The sequence below is a fragment of the Physeter macrocephalus genome, chromosome 9 (genome assembly GCF_002837175.3).
Source record: "Physeter macrocephalus isolate SW-GA chromosome 9, ASM283717v5, whole genome shotgun sequence".
Lineage (NCBI taxonomy): Eukaryota > Metazoa > Chordata > Mammalia > Artiodactyla > Physeteridae > Physeter > Physeter macrocephalus.
The window spans coordinates 68,981,732-68,998,627 of record NC_041222.1 but is presented as its reverse complement, the minus strand read 5'-3'; the positions used below and the strand labels follow the sequence as shown (position 1 = coordinate 68,998,627).

At 36.6% G+C, this 16,896-nt stretch overlaps 1 long non-coding RNA gene across 1 annotated transcript in view; it reads right to left on the bottom strand.

Moving 5' to 3' along the window:
- The window catches only part of LOC129392421 (uncharacterized), a 169,545-nt gene that overhangs the window by 42,148 nt on the left and 110,501 nt on the right, over positions 1-16,896 (bottom strand). The window lies entirely within an intron of this gene.

Sequence of the window (16,896 nt, the reverse complement as noted above, 5' to 3'; positions counted from 1 at the left end):
CGACAGTTAATTTTATGTGTCAACTTGACTGGGCTAAGGGATGCCTAGACAGCTGGCAAAACCTGAATTCTGGAGGTCTGTGAGGGTGTTTCTGCAAGAGATTAGCCTTTGAATCTGTGGACTGAGTAAAGAAGATCCACCCTCAGCAATGCAGACAGGCATCATCCATTAAGGACTTGAAAAGAACAAAAAGGCAGAGGGAGGGCACATTCTCATTCTTCTTGAGCTGGGACATCCATCTTCTCCTGTCCCCAGACACTGGTGCTCCTGGTTGGTTTTCAAGCCTTTGGACTCTGGGACTTACACCAGCAGCCCACATATACCCCCATCCCTTCTCAAGTCTTCAGCCTCAGACCGCGAGTTACATCATCAGCTCCCCTGGTCTTTAGGCCTTCAACCTTGGACTGAATTATACCACCAACTTTCCTGGTTCTTCAGCTGGTAAATGGCAGAGTCAGATTGTGGCATATCTCAGCTTCTATAATTGCATGAGCCAATTCCCATAAATCTCCTCTTATATATCTATAATCTATGTCTTTAATCTACATCTATACCTATCTATATCCTGTTGGTCCTATTAGGGTCATATGTCACTTTCAACGGGTGGTTAGATAAATTAAGTTCCCCAAAGCTTTTTTTTTCTTAGATATCATTCCATGAATCTATATGTAGGTGGCATTAACCTTTTTTCCTTCCCCTTACTAGTCTTAGTCTCTTTTCTTCCATTTACTGTGACTGTTTCTAACCCTTTGAAGTAGTCACTGCACTCTTGATTTTTCTCTATCAAGGTCATATTTGATAGAAGCATCCGTTCTGTGGAATGCAAGACTTTTTCCTCCCAACAGAGGCAGTCACTCTAGTTTCTTATTGATGTCACCATTACATAAGCCACTGATGCACGTAATGATTTTTTCCAATGCTTTGGTGATGTTTAAAGGAATAGCAAGACAGCTTGGTAAGAGATAATTCCTAGTCTTTACAGAGGCAAAGAAGACTGGATAGTCTTAAAATTCCTTTCAATACTGTTCATACTATGTTATGTATGTATGTAATCTACTTTTTTGTTGTTATGAAATAGCCACAACCAGTGACTATAGCCAAGATTCACTTATTTGTGTAAGAGAGAATAACAGTAGATGAAAGGTTTTCTAAGGAATGGGAGAGTCTCCCAGAAAACACTCAGTCCAAACATTTTCCATTTATCACTTGCATATCATCAAGGCCTGTAAATCATATGCAATCAAAGCTATGGTATTTTGAAGAAGGCATTATTTCAGAGGGCAATATGTGGTCTCACTCATATAACTAGCATTTTGTGCATCTGTATACATTTGTGCAATGGTAAGTAGTAACTAAAATCCTTGAACAATAGATTCATTTAGTAGGTTGCTATGTCTGAGCAGAAGTTTTCTGTACTTTAAAAGCTGAACTTGAAACAAGAAAAGCAGAGACTGAGAACACTTCATAATTAGTATATACCTATGACCTGTCTGATAAGAAATTGTGTCTAGCAGTATGAAATATAACACTGCATGGATATTAGTCAAGAAAGGCTAGATTATGCTACAGTTATTATCTCCCAACTCTTAATGGCTTGAAAAACAAATATTTATTTCTTACACTACATATTCATTGTGGGTCTGCAGGGGGACTCTTTCATCACTGAGGGACCCAGTCTGATGAAGAAGTCACCATCCTGAGTGTTATCAATCCAATAGCCATCCCAAAGGGAAAAGAACACTTTGTAGAATTGCTTACACGTAATTAAAAACTCTGCCTGGAAGTAGCACATGTCACTTCTGCCCAAAACTCCTTCATCAGAATTGACCACATAGTCCCTATCAAAGTCGTCTGGTCCTTATCAACCACAAGGAAGTCAAACAGTTCAATTCTATTATGTGTCTTGAAGGTGGAAAGCTTGATGTATTGTGTGAGAAACATTGATGACTACCACCAAATTAGATTGTAATGGAATAAACGCTATGAAGACCAGGATCAAAGTATTGACTCTATTGTAGTTTGCATAAAAGTAGAGGTTCATTTGAATTCTGGTAAGAAGAAACTGGAAGTGAACAGCAGACCACATAACTACACATCATAAAATATTTATTAACTGTTTAGTATGCACTGTTCAGTTCATTCTGTGGGTTCTATTCCTTCCACATTATTTTGCTATCTCTACAAAATCTTGAGCAAAAGAATTCCTTTGGGTAATATTAAGCAAATTCATCTGAATCCCGAACTAGCACATATCCTTTTGCATGCGATTAGAGAAGGTTAATAATATCTCCTACCTCCGCGGTCCCCCACCTTTTTGGCACCAGGGACCAGTTTCGTGGAAGACAATTTTTCCACGGACGGGGTCGGTGGGGGGATGGTTCAGGACGTAACGCCAGCGATGGTCCAGGCAGTAACGCAAGTGATGGGGAGCTGCAGATGAGGCTTCGCTCATTCACCCGCTGCCCACCTCCTGCTGGGCGGCCTGGGGGTTGGGCACCCCTGTCCTATACGATGACCTTAAATAACACATATCCCTTTGTGAATGGGTGCCCCTTTCCCAGGCACACGTGAAGCATGTCATTGCTTCCCTTCTATATAAATTATGAAATTTACTAATTTAGTGTCAAATATGTTTTAAGCATTGCAGGAATGCATTATGGGTACTTATTGGCCTGAAATCTCAGACCTTATGCCTGACTTGAAGGGTTTCACTGTAAAGCTGACTCACCCTGCTGCCTCCTCAGACCCACACCCCCCAATCTCTGGACTGACAGTCCATGTGCCACTCTCATGATTCATGGTCAGATGGTTTTGATCAGTACATGCATCTTAACTTATGGAGCCTTAAAAACCTTGCCACATTTACTCCATCCTGGGAATACAGGAAAACTGCCCTATCAGCCATTCCCTCCTCTCACAGATACTTTTAATATAACAATATTTATCTCTTGGTATGGTTATTTGAACGGTGACAACTTTAGAACTGCAGAGAGTATGTTTTGGTCTATGAAGTGAGGTTGCTCTTGTTTGGCCAACTTTATAGGAACTATTATGAAAACTAATGAAAAAATAATTGTACAGCCCAGTAAATTTTACAGAGAAATAAATGATAAATATAAAATGATATAATGGCCCTGTTTGCTTCCTGACTCCCTACTTAACCTGGGATATCTCAGAAGATATTTCATCTTTTCTGGACCTTGGAATGGGATTTAACTGTTGGTTCCCCAGATTCTTATGCCTTCAGACTCACACTCAAACTAAATTATACCACCAACTTTCCTGAGTCTCCACATTGCAGGTGGCAGGTCATGGGACCTAGTCTCCAAAATCACCTACCTTTATGATTGAAGGTCACTTTTGTATATTCCCTGTATGCAGAGCCCTTCTTATTGGGTGCCTTCTCGTAAAGTTTAAAGGAGTTGATATCTCTAAAATGTTTCAAATAGAGGCTAGCAGGGACTCTGGACAAAGATGGCAACATAGGAAGCTCCTGAGCATCCCTCCTCCTATGTGCACCAAATATATAGCCACACATGGAGCAATTCTCTCTGAGAGAGATCCAGAAACTAGCTGAGTGACTCCTACACATTGGGTGACTGAGAAAATACTTATATCAAAACTGGTTAACACACTCTTGCAATAAACCCCACTGCCAACACAGAGCCATACAATTGGGAGGAAAATTCCAACTCCCAGCTTTTCCTTGAGCAATGAAGGGTTTGGACCACACATCTAGTGCCCCAACATTTAACACTGCCATCCAAAGGACAGGACCCCAGATCACCTAGCTCTGAAAGTCAATGAGGCTTACATTCCACAAATCCAACATGACTATAGCAAACTATGAAGCTGTTGTTAACTGGTACATGAGTACTTGTCACATCTATTCCCCCAAGGCTCAGCACTGAGACAGCAGGCACAAAACACCCATCTCCCAGCTTTTCCCCCTGGAAGGTATTGGACTGCCTACTTTAGAAACTGCTGCCTGAGGGTCCAGCTTCTAATCAGCGTGCATTTTCAGTGCTTACTGTATCATCCTCAGAGCCTGTTGGTTTTTTTGTTGTTAAGCCTTAGGAATTCTTTGTTTATTCTGGTTATTAATCCCTTATCAAATATATGATTTGTAAATATTTTCTCCAATTTTGTGATTTGTATTTTTACTCTGTTAATACTGTCTTTTGATGCATGAAAGTTTTTAATTTTCATGAAGTCCAATTTGTCTATTTTTTCTTTTATTGTCTGTGCCCTTAAGGGTCATATGTAAGAAGTCATTGTCAAGTCCAATGTTGTGAACCTTTTGTTTTCTTCTAAGCATTTTATAGTTTTAGCTCTTTGTTTCACTTCAAATTAATTTTTATATATGGTATTAGATAAGGGTCCAACTTCATTCTTTTGCATGTAAATATACAGTTTTCTCAGAAACATTTGTTGAAAATTGTCTTTTCCTCATTAAATAGTCTCGGCATACTTGTCAGATATTATTTGACCATATATGTGAGAATTTATTTCTGAGCTTTCTGTTCTGTTACATTGGTCTATATATCTGTCTTTTTGCCAGTACCTCATTGTTATGATTAATGTAACTTCGTAGTAAGTTTTGAAATCAGGAAATGTGAGTACTCTAACTTTGTTCATCTTTTCCAAGATTGTTATGGCTATTCCATATGAATTTTAGAATGGTTTTCTTTCTATTTCTGCAAAAAAACATTGTTGGGATTTTGATAGAGATTGCATTGACTTTGTAGATCTCTTTGAGTAACACTGACATCCTAATAAGATTGTCTTCCAATTAATGGACATGCTATGTCTTTATTTATGTCTTGTCTAATTTCTTTCAGCAATATGTTGTAGTTTTTATCATATAAGTCTTTTACCTCCTTGGTTAAGTTAATTCCTAAGTGTTTGGTTTGTTTTGATGCTATTGTAAATGGAATTATTTCCTTAATTTTCTTATCAGATTGTTCATTGTTGGCACATAGAAATACAACTGATCTTTACATGTTGATTTTGTATCCTATTTTGCTGAATTTATTAGTTCTAACATGTTTTCCTGCAATATTTAGGGTTTTCTAAATATAAGACTATATCATTTGCAAACAGAGATAATATTACTTCTTCCTTTCGAATTTAGATGCCTTTTATTTCATTTTCTTGCCTAATTGCTCTGGCTAGAACTTCCAGTAATAGGTTGAATATAAGCAGCAAAAGCAGGCACCCATGCTTTGGTCCTGGTTTTAGAGAAAAATCTTTCAGTCTTTCACCATTAAATATGATTCTCGCTATGGATTTTTCATACATTGTTTATGTTGAGGTGGTTTCCTTCCGTTCCTAGTTTGTTGAGTGCTACTGTCATAAAAGTGTACTGAATTTTGGCAAATGTTTTTCTACATCAACTGAGATGATTTTTTTTCTTCATTCTGTTAATGTGGTGCATTATATCGATTGATTTCCATATTTCAATCATCCTTGCATTCCAAGAATAAGTCCCATTGGTCACGGTGTGAAATCCTTTTGATACACTACTGAATTTGGTTTGCTGAATTTTGTTGAAGATTTTTTGCATTAATGTTCATAAAGGATATTGACCTATAGTTTTCTTACAGTATTTTTATGTAGCTTTGGATCAGGGCAACACTGACCCAAATAGAATGAGTTAGGAAGTATTCTCTATTCATCAACCTTTTGGAAAACTTTGAGAGGGATTGGTGTTAGCTTAGGGTGTTTTTTTTGTTTTGTTTTTTTAGTGTTTGGTAGAATTTACCAGTGAAACCATTAAGCCTGGAGCTTGTCTTTGTTGGGTGACTTTTTTTTTTAACTACTGATTTACTCTTCTAACTAGTTCTAGTTCTATTCAGGTTTTCTATTTCTTCATGATTCAGTCATAGCAGGTTCTGTGTTTCTAGAAATCCATTTCATCTGGATTATGCAATTTTTTGGCATACAATTATTTATAGTACGCTCTTAGAATCCTTTTTGTTTCTATATAATCAGTAGTAATGTTTATTAATACTCACTATAAATTTATTTTTGTGCTTATTTTACACAAAGAATTTAGAATACTTGAGGCACACTATGACAGCTAGCAACCTTTTTAGCCTTTGTTTCTTTCTTCTTTAAATACAGAAGCTGACAGAAAAGATGGATTAGATGCAGTGTACTTTTTCCTCAGTTGGCGAATTCTTTAGAAAATTATAAATAATGAAACTAAACTGAGAAAATGTTGGAAGCTTACTGTAAGCAGCATCATAGCTTCCAGTTACATTGGAATATATAACAGCCCCAAAGAATTTTGGAAAATACTTCTGAATTCCTGAAATCACTTTTTAGCAAGTAATGAATGGGTCTTCTCATATATTCTACAGCTTGGTAGCTTGGTGGAAAACACATCAATATATCACCATCCCCAGTGATTAAGGCTGGCCCCATAGCATCATTAACTTATGCCCTGATCCAGGGACTGGCAAATCTCCGAGTTGACCATGTATTCTTAATTTTATAATATAAGTAGATGGAACAGTAGCAGCACATCTTATCTTAAGAATTTTCAAAATTCATCAGGACTTCCCCCAAAACCTACAGTGCCATCACACTGCTCTCTCACACACAGCACAGCCACTCTCAACTGCATCCAAGAGAGAACCTCCAGATGCTACTGTCCTCCACACTGCTTCAATTGCATTCTTAAAAGGCCAAGTGGTAAGGACTAAGGGCAGAAGACTTGAGCTGTGCAGGAGGGCCAAAATGGGCAGAATGCACCATGGCTCAGTGCCAGGCAGTCAGGCTTGAGACAGATCATGGGCCCATGCAACTGGTGCAAACCCAGCTGCTGGCGCCTACTATTTTTTCTGATTTTAGTATCAATAATTTGAGGCTATTTTTCTTAGTCCATGTAGCGAAATGTTTATCAATTCTGTTGATCTTTTTGAAGAACAAACTTTGGGTTTCACTGATTTTCTCTATTGTTCTCTATTGTTTTCCTATTCTATATTTCATTTGTATCTCCTTTAATCTTTAGTATTTCCTTCTTTCTTCTAGCTTTGGGTTTAGTTTGTTCTTTTTCTATTTCCTTAAGTTGCAAAGTCAGGTTGTTGAGATCTCCCTTCCTTTTTAAAGCAAAGATTTATAGCTATAAATTTCCCCCTTAGCACTGTTTTCACTGTGTCCCATAAGTTTTGGTATGTTATATTTTTGCTTTCATTTGTCTCAAGATATTTCCTAATTTCTCGCGATATTTTTCTTTGACCTATTGTTAAAGAAATAGGTTTATTTCTGTTTATTTCTGGCTGTTAAGAATGTGTTGTTTAATTTCCACAGATGTGTGAATTTTCCAGTTCTCCTTCCATTATTGATAACTAACTTTATCCTGTTGTGAGTCAGAGAAGATACTTTGTATTATATCTAGCTTCTAAAATCTAATGAGGGACTTCCCTGGCAGTCCAGTGGTTAAGACTCCATGCCCCCAGTGGAGGGGGTGCGGGTCCAATCCCTGGTCGGGATCCCACATGTCAAGTGTAATTGACATGTAATTGACATGTAATAAACTGCACCTATTTAAATAAATACATACATAAATAATAAATTTTTAAAAAATCTAATGAGAATTAATTTGTGGCCTAACAAATGGTCTCTCCTGGAGAATGCCCATGTACACCTGAGAAGAATGTGTATTTTGTTGTTGTTGGGTAGAGTGCTCCTTAAAAGTTAGATCTAATGGATTTATTGTGTTGTTCAAGTCCTCTGATTCCTTACTTCTGTCTTCTGTTTGGTTGTTCTATCCATTACTGAGAGTGGGGCATTGAAATCTCCAACTGTTATTGTAGAACTGTCTATTTCTCTCTTCAATTTTGTCCATTTTTGCTTCATATGGTTTGATGGTGTGTTATTAGGTGCATAAACATCTATAATTGTTATATTTTCTTGCTGTATTGAAACGTTTATTTATATATAATGCCTTTCTTTGTCCCCTGTAACCTTTTCATTTAATAGGCTTTTGAGTTAAAGGCTATTTTGTCTGATATTAGTATATCCATCCCTGTCTCTTTTGGTTACTATTTCTATGAAATATCTTTTTTCATCCTCTCACTCTCAACCCATTTGTGTCTCCAGATCTAAAGTGAGTCCCTTATAGACAATATATATTTGGGCCATGTAATTTTATCCATTTTATCAATCTTTGCCTTTTGATTGGAAAGTTTAATCTATTTACATTTAAAGTAATTTTTAAAAATAATTTTATTTATTTTTGGCTGTGTTGGGTCTTCATTGTTGCACATGGGCTTTCTCTAGTTGTGGCGAGCAGGGGCTACTCGTCATTGGGGTGCACGGGCTTCTCATTGCAGTGGCTTCTCTTGCTGTGGAGCATGAGCTCTAGGTGCACAGGCTTCAGTAGTTGTGGCTCGTGGGCTCAGTAGTTGTGGCTCTCAAGTTCTAGAGCACAGGCTCAGTAGTTGTGGCGCACGGGCTTATTTGCTCTGCAGCATGTGGGATCCTCCTGGACCAGGGATCGAACCCGTGTCCCCTGCATTGGCAGGCAGATTCTTAATCCGTCCACCCCCACGGTAGTCCCCAAAGTCATTTTGATAAGGAAAGACTTACTTCTGTCACTTTGTTTTCTATATGCTTTATAGCTTTTTGTCCATCATTTCTTACATTACTTTCTTTCATGTTTAACTGGTTTTTATTATTTTTTTGTAGTGAAACATTTTAATTCTCAATTCTTTTTGTGTATTTTCTATAGCTATTTTCTCTGTGGTTACCATGGAGATTACATTTAACATCCTAACATTATAATACTCTAATTTGAATTTATACCAGCTTAACTTTAACAACATACAAAAACTCTGCTCCTATACAGCTCTATCCCTACCCTTCCCATTACTGATTTCAGAAAATTACATCCTTATACATTGTGAGTCTAAAAACACAAACTAATACTTGTTTTTTGTGCATTAATCTCTATAATATGTAGAAAACAAAATGTGGAGTTACAAACCAAAGTTACAATAATATTAGATTTTAGACTAATTTTTAAATGTATTAGCCTCTTAAATCATATAAAAAACAAAAAGTATAGTTACAAACAAAAGTTACAATAACACTAGCTTTTATAAATGCTTTTGCATTTAATTTCACTGAGCTTTTTATTTCTTTATACAGCTTTGACTTACTGTCTAGTCTTTTCGTTTCAACTTGTAGAGTTAGTATTGATTCTATCTGTTTGGTGACTAGAGCAGGGGAGAAGTTGTATCAGAATCAGTAGAAGAAAGGTAAGGTGAGAGAGGGAAAAAAGTAGGAAAAATTAGAAGGTAACTTCTGTACTGATTCTGCCAAATACTGAACTGTCTACATGTATTTGAGGTTCAAGTAGTCGAGTATGTGCTAATGACCTCTTGCATGAATCTCTCTCTCCTGGGAAGCTATTTGTCTTCCCCTAGCAATGGCTGTTTCTCCTAAGCCATTTTTCAATGTCTGCAATGGTCATAATAGCAATCTGTCAGCCCCCGAAACCTTTAAGCATGCAGAATAAACGGCTGAGGAAATTCATTTAGCCAATTGTAGAAGTTTAAGTCATAGCACTTAGAGCCCTGTTTGACCCTGCACACTCTTACACCCACATTGTTTTGACACAGGAAAGGTGTGTGTGTGTGTGTGTGTGTGTATGTGTGTGTTCTTTAACACCGTATATTTCCCCCATGGGTGTTCAACACAGTGTTTTTCTTCTGAAGATCTGCAAATATTTTAAATGTTGTTTGGCTCTCAATATTCTATACACTAATAAAGAAAATCATTCCATAAGTGAAACTGCGAGACAAGCAATGTATTTTATGTTTATGGAAAACAGTTATTAAACTATGTTAATGCTTATAATGAAATTCATTGCTAATTCAAGAACTAATTATATAAATAATGGTCCCTGCTTCTACTTGTCTTTTAGCTACTTTAGAGCTTCCAACTTTGTTTACTTAGTGCTTGGAATAATCTAGGAACGATAGGGCACAAAATCAATGCATTAATAAAAGCTGTAGTTACATATAGTATCTGTATAGCACAGTTTACAAATCACTATTACCTATTATTCTCATTTATTATAATGCTTTTAACAAAACTATGAAGTTTTACTCCCACTGTAGAGATAAGAAAATTGAGATTAAAACTTTTGAATTATTTCCTGGGTTGTCACAGTCAGTAAGTGACAAATGTAGGGCTTAAACAAAAGCTTCTAATTCCTAATCGGTGTTCTTCCACTTTCTAGGGAAATCCTTGGGTGTTTTTAAGGCTCTAAGATTTGCCTATTTCTTACTTAAGGATATATCAGTGTTATGAGTTGAATTATAGCTCTCAAAAAGATGTTGAAGTCCTTCCTAACTCCCAAGACCTATGAATATGACCTTATTTGGAAATACATTTTTTATAGAGGAGATGATCAAGTTAAGATGAGGTCATAGGGTGGGCCCTAATCCCATGTGACTGGTATCCGAATAAAAAGGGGAAATTTGTACATAGAGGGGGACGTGTACAGAAGGAAGATGATGTGAAGACACATATGGAGAATCCATCTACAAGCCAAGGGATGCCTGAGATTGTCAGACAAGAGCAGAATCATGAATCAGTTCTTCCTCACAGTCCTCACAAGGAATCAACCCTGCTAATGCCTTGATTTTGGAGTTTTAGCCTTCAGAACTGTGAGAAAACAAATTTCTGTTTCTTAAGCCACCTAGCTTATGGTACCTTGCTAAGGCATTCTTGGGAAACTATTACAGTCAGTGACAATCATTGATCAGTTTGTACTCTACATGCAGCCTTGGATAGATAGCTGTACTCTGTACTGCTTTCCACCTAAGGAATTCAGAACATAATTAAGGAAGCTCTTTTATTCCATTGAAATTCTTCCTGTATGGGTATTGAACCAATCCTGAGCAAGATAAGGAGTTCAATAAGCAGTTGATCACCATCAATAGAATTAATTTTATTGCTATAGGCCTGGCATGCCAAAGAAGTCTGAATGCTAACTAACCCCACCTACCAGAATGTTTATCTTTAATAAACCAATATCTGGCCTTAAAAACCCTTCTCACCATTCCAGAAATCCCCTATCCACACACAGAAATTAGAACCAAAGATGAAACTCATTTGTCCGCCCTTTTCTAGGCTCTTTGTCACATGTTTATACATGTGTGCATGTATGTAGGGAGAGGATGAAACCTAGCTTCGCACACCCATCCATAGCCACCCTTAAATTTCCACAGTACATTGCTATGTTGGTCCCACCTCTAAAACTCAGTTTCTGGATTATTTTTCTTCTCTGTACTTTGTTCCTGCTGGAAATTAGAGTTTTCTCTTAACCCAAGCCCATGTTTTGGACTCCGGACACCCAACCCAGTTTTCGCCAATCTCCTCCCCGAAGAGATGAGATGTTTCCACTGGACATAATTCTATTTTAAATTGTAAAATATACCAAAATCTTGATAGGGCTGTCTATCTCTTTTCTATTTAGTCATTGTTCTTGAACATTTCAATGCTGTGTCCCAGTCATGCTTAGTTAAGATTGCCTACCTACATCAGGCCCAAGCTCATCATGAAATAGCTACCACTTGTTGAGAGGTTCTTATCATTATTACGATGACAGATGCATAATTCATGAATATCTAACAATAATCCTAAGAAATAGGTAAACTATTATTCAAATTTTACAGAGAAAGAAGCTTAAGCCGTCAAACAAATGGATGATTTAAATATTGGTATTAGCGTTGAGAAAATGAATGATTTTAATGATGGGATTTTTTTTTTAATCTTTTTATAAGTCAAGGAGTTTCCAATTCTTTGCTTTCAACTAGATTGACTGAAGAACTTACCAGCTGACAGGTGTTCATAAAAAGTATTTTTGATGATTAATCATTATATGATTTTTGTCATGTATCTCAAAAGGATTTAAAACTGAGTGACATTTCCATCACAAAGCTCCTTCCATTCCCACCTACTGCTCAGTAAATATTTCTCAGACATCTATAAAAACAAAAAATAGGAATAGAATTGATGTTGATCCTTATCTCATTTAGCAATAACAGGAATACATGAACTAATTGGAAACAAAATTTTCCATCATCCCGTCAAAAGATGCATCTCTAAAAAAATAATGACCCTGGTATAGATGCTGATCAAGAAATCAAAGAGCTAAACTAACTCTCATTTACTGACAGGATCATTTTGGGTAACTCCAATGCCAGACATGGAAATCAATATGAAAGCCCAGAACTGAGAATATTACATCTTTCAGGAAACTCCACAGAACAGCCATCTTAACCAATAAGAGAAAAATTTAATCAAATTTGAGTAACTTACAGCCTCTGAGATAAATATGATTATTTCCATCAAGTTAAAGAAGGTCTAAAATAGGTCAGCAATGATCATTATTTCTTTCCCACTAAAGTTCAATAGGCACGGGCTGGTAAAGAATTACCTGATGTCCCTCTTTAAAAGCTTTCATGATCTGAGTTAAAAATGTCTACTCAGATAGACCAGTTCAGTGTTACACCATAATTTTCTACTCTGGCAACCATATCAAGAATAGAATTTGGGACAAATAATTTGATTTCTGAGAATTTAGCCCAACATCTTAATAATGTGCCAAATTACAGGTTTTTATGAGAATTAAGTTACATAAGACATGGTTTGTAAAGCACCTACTTTTTAACTTCTGGGCGAATGAAAAGTATAAGTAAGTACTGATAAAGACTGAATTTTAATAGCAGATCAAGTAGGATCTTGGTTTGTTCCTTCCCATGATAATCCTTCGCTCTCTGGTATGGGCAGTACCAACATTAGAACAATCTACACTGATTATAAAAGGCATGGAGAAAAGGAAGATTAAAATTTTATCTTTGACTCAAGCATTAGAGATGCCCCTTAAGTAGGCCTACTATATGCGGATGTGGAAGACATGTTTGTAATTCCATTCTTTCATTAATAAATCATTTATTATGCACCTGATATATACCAGGAAATAGGGCTATAAACCTAAAGAGAAAATTAACCTTAACAGACTCTTAAATAACTATGAAAAATAAACACAATGTGATGTGAAATATGCTTTACTAAATGAATATATTATGGCAAAAGGGGTGATTAAAAGAAGTTAGTAGGATCACAAAAGAGGTGATATTAGAGGTAATATTTATAAAATATCCTGGATTTTGCTCAAGGGGCAAGAAAAGAGACCATAGCTGTTATGGTCACTACTGAGCTGGTGCATCACTGGCACTCAATAATAATTTGTTGTCAACAAGTCACTTATCAACTATTTTTTAATCAATGAAATGATGAAAGGGTGTATGAAAAAAGAAAAAGTGTATGCTTGGATCTTAATATGTATGTTGGCTGTCTTCAGATGAGCTGCAAAACTATCTGAGTTTCTTTTGTGCAGGGTTATCTATAATTGTTTAAATTTTACCATGAAGGAAAGAGTAGCCAGCATACCCTCTGGACTCACACAGAACAAACTTGTCTTTCACTGGGAAATGCTTACACTATTTGCATAATGAGCTCCGGTCTTCACTTCTCTGACTTAAATACTCCTAATACTTTCAAATATTTTTCATCTGATTGAATTCTAGCTTCTTCACTATAGTTGTCTATTTTTCTTTAGATATGCACCAATTTTTTAAATGTCCATGGTGAAATTGGGTGCCCAACCCTCAAACGTATTGTTACAAATACAGTAGACAATAGGACAGATGACAGTAGCTTCATTTACACACTATTTTCTACTAGAATGTGCCTCATCGGGGAAAACAAAGATGTCAGTATAGACTATCTAGGCAACATCTTTTCTTGTCATGATTTGCTAAGTGTTGTTTCCTTCTTCTACTCTGTTTTCCTATTGCTAGGAAGAAAAACCAACCCATATCGTGGAAATACATTTTTTTGCATTGGGATAACACATTTATTGCTAGCATGTAACTTTAAAAGCCAGAACATTACTTAGACATTACCCAGGAGCCCAGATAAGACTCAGAAGAAACAAAACACCAAATCTGCAGTAATGTTCTCTTTATTTCACAATAATAGTGTCTTTATTTTTTATATGGCCCATCACCAGAGTCTCTTGATACTGGGTGTCAGCAAGTTCATAGTCATGCATGGAGATGCTCCTACACACTTTAATTCCTAAGCCTTGTCTTCTCCTCTTTCCCTACTTTGGGCCATTCTAGAGTCCCAAACATTTTCTCCCTAAGAGGCTACAGAATTCCACCCTTTTGGGCATTAAGATAATCTGAGATTTTTGTAAATAGCACAGCCAAAGCATCAGAACTTCTTACTCTTAAAACTTAGAAACAGGGAAATGCTAATCAAAACCACAATGAGATGTTGCCTCACACCTGTCAGAATGGGTATCAGCAAAAAGAACACAAATAACAATTTTAGTGAGGATATGGAGAAAAGGGGATGCTAGTACACTGTTGCTGGGAATGTAAATTGGTACAGCCACTATGAAAAAATGTTGGTTGGAATGTAAATTAGTACACCCACTATGGAAAACAGTACAGAGGTTCCTCAAAAAATTGAAAATAGAACTACCATATAATCCATCAATTTCATTCCTGGGTATTTATCCAAGAAAATGAGAACACTAATTAGAAAAGATATATGCACCCCAATATTCATAGCAGCACTATTTATTATAATAGCCAAGATATGGAAGCAACCTAAGTGCCCATTGATAGACAAATGAATAAAGAAGGTGTGGTATACTATACAATGGAATATTACTCAACCATAAAAAAGAATGAAATCTTGCCATTTGCAGCAACACAGCTGGAGGGTATTACGGTTAGTGAAATAAGTCAGACAGAGAAAGACAAATACTGTATGTTTTCACTTATATGTGGAATCTGAAAAACAAAAGAACAAGCATAAAATAGAAACAGACTCATAGATACAAAGAACAAACTGGTGGTTTCCAGAGAATAGGATGGTGGGGGGATGAGTGAAATAGGTGAAGAGGATTAAGAGGTACACACTACCAGTTATAGAATAAATAAGTTATAAGGATGTAACGTACAGCACAGAAAATATAGTCGATGTTTTATAATAATTTTGTATGGTATATAATCTATAAAAATATCAAATCACTATTGATATTGTAACCTGAAACAAATATTGTAAATCAACTATACTTCAATACATAAATAAATAAAAAATAATAATACAGAGAGATGCCACAGAGCTCTGAAACTTATTGACCTTATATTAGTACTTAGGAATTATCAATCACTGTGTGATTTTCTAATCTTATAGGTAGGCATGGTCACCCCTGGAGACTGTCATCAATTATCTGGGAAGGAGGTAAGGGCTTTTTTCCTCTATGCCTCCATCTTCTAAAATTCAGGTAATCTGTCATATGCTCATGGAAGCCAGTCATCCCTTGTAAACCATGGCTACATGTTATTCTCCATTTACTTCTCTTTTGTTACTCCCCAACTTTCAGATAAGTCTTACATAAATAATATAAATATCCCAACTTAAGCCTAACTGTTAATAGAAGGACAGATTCCCTCTTAGAGAAGAAAGCTCAAAGGGAAACAATACCATACAACTATGCCATCTACAAAATGGTGCACTAGAAATCCTCAAGAAACACCCTAGAGAAAGGAAACAACGTCCGGTTATAGAGCCTTAGCTAAGTCTCTTCTTTATGGAAATTCTCCCTTTGCTGCCAACCCTGAAAAATCTGGTTTCATTCAGGAAGATGCCAAGTATATATGCATTTATTTGAGATTCTAACCAACTCTAAGCCTGTGGGATCCAAGGTGTTCCCATCAGTGCCAAACACTGGTTCAGAACTCCAACTGGTTTTCTGGGCTCATCTCTGTAAGAGCTACCACACACCCATCTAGATTTCTCAGCACCCTATTTTCCTTCAGACCTCTAGAGCTATGAAAGAACTACAGAAAGATGGACTCCCTGGCTGATGACCTCAGAAATCCCCAAATCACACCCACTGAAATTCCTAATCACATCACAAAAAGGCCCAAGGAGGCTTTTCCTGTAGGGAAAGCTTAATATCAAAGCAAATCCATACTCCACTTCAACACCTGTGCAAGGAGAGAAGGTCCCAGTTGGGTCTCTGTTCACTTATTGCAGTTGTTGGAATTAGGGACCTGTCTTCCTGCCTCTCTCTCTCACTGGGGGATATTTAGGGAACAGTTCTTTCTGCCGATCACTAGAACAAAGGTTGCTATCATGCTGAGACTTAAGAAAAGATTGAAATTTAAAAACAAATATTTCCCCTATTCCATTCAGGTTTAGATAAGAATCTCAAACATTCTCTCAAGAATCAACAATCAGGGCAGAAAAGTATTGTGTAGCAAGAAAACAGAAATCACCTCCCCACAAATTTTGCCTGGTTCCTAAGAAATGTCCTAGCAATTCTATATAGATTCAAAGAAGTACTTAACTATGTAGATTTCTAAACACCATACATTTAATAATAGCCTCCCAAGTTGTGCAAAACTTATGAACAAGTATTTGCTTCATCACCTTCTTACTCACAATGGAAATAGTTTCTGGGCTATAGTTGGCCCCCCGCACAATCGAATCAGGAACTCCCCACAAGATCCCCACGTCTTGAATATGTCAAGAATAGTGGCGGGCATTTACCATTGTAACAAAAAGAATAAAATACCTAGGAATAAACCTACCTAAGGAGACAAAAGACCCATATGTGGAAAACTATAAGACACTGATGAAAGAAGTTAAAGATGATACAAACAGAAGGAGAGATATACCATGTTCTTGGATTGAAAGAATCAACATTGTGAAAATGACTATACTACCCAAAGCTATCTACAGATTCAATGCAATCCTTATCAAACTACCAATGGCAATTTTCACAGA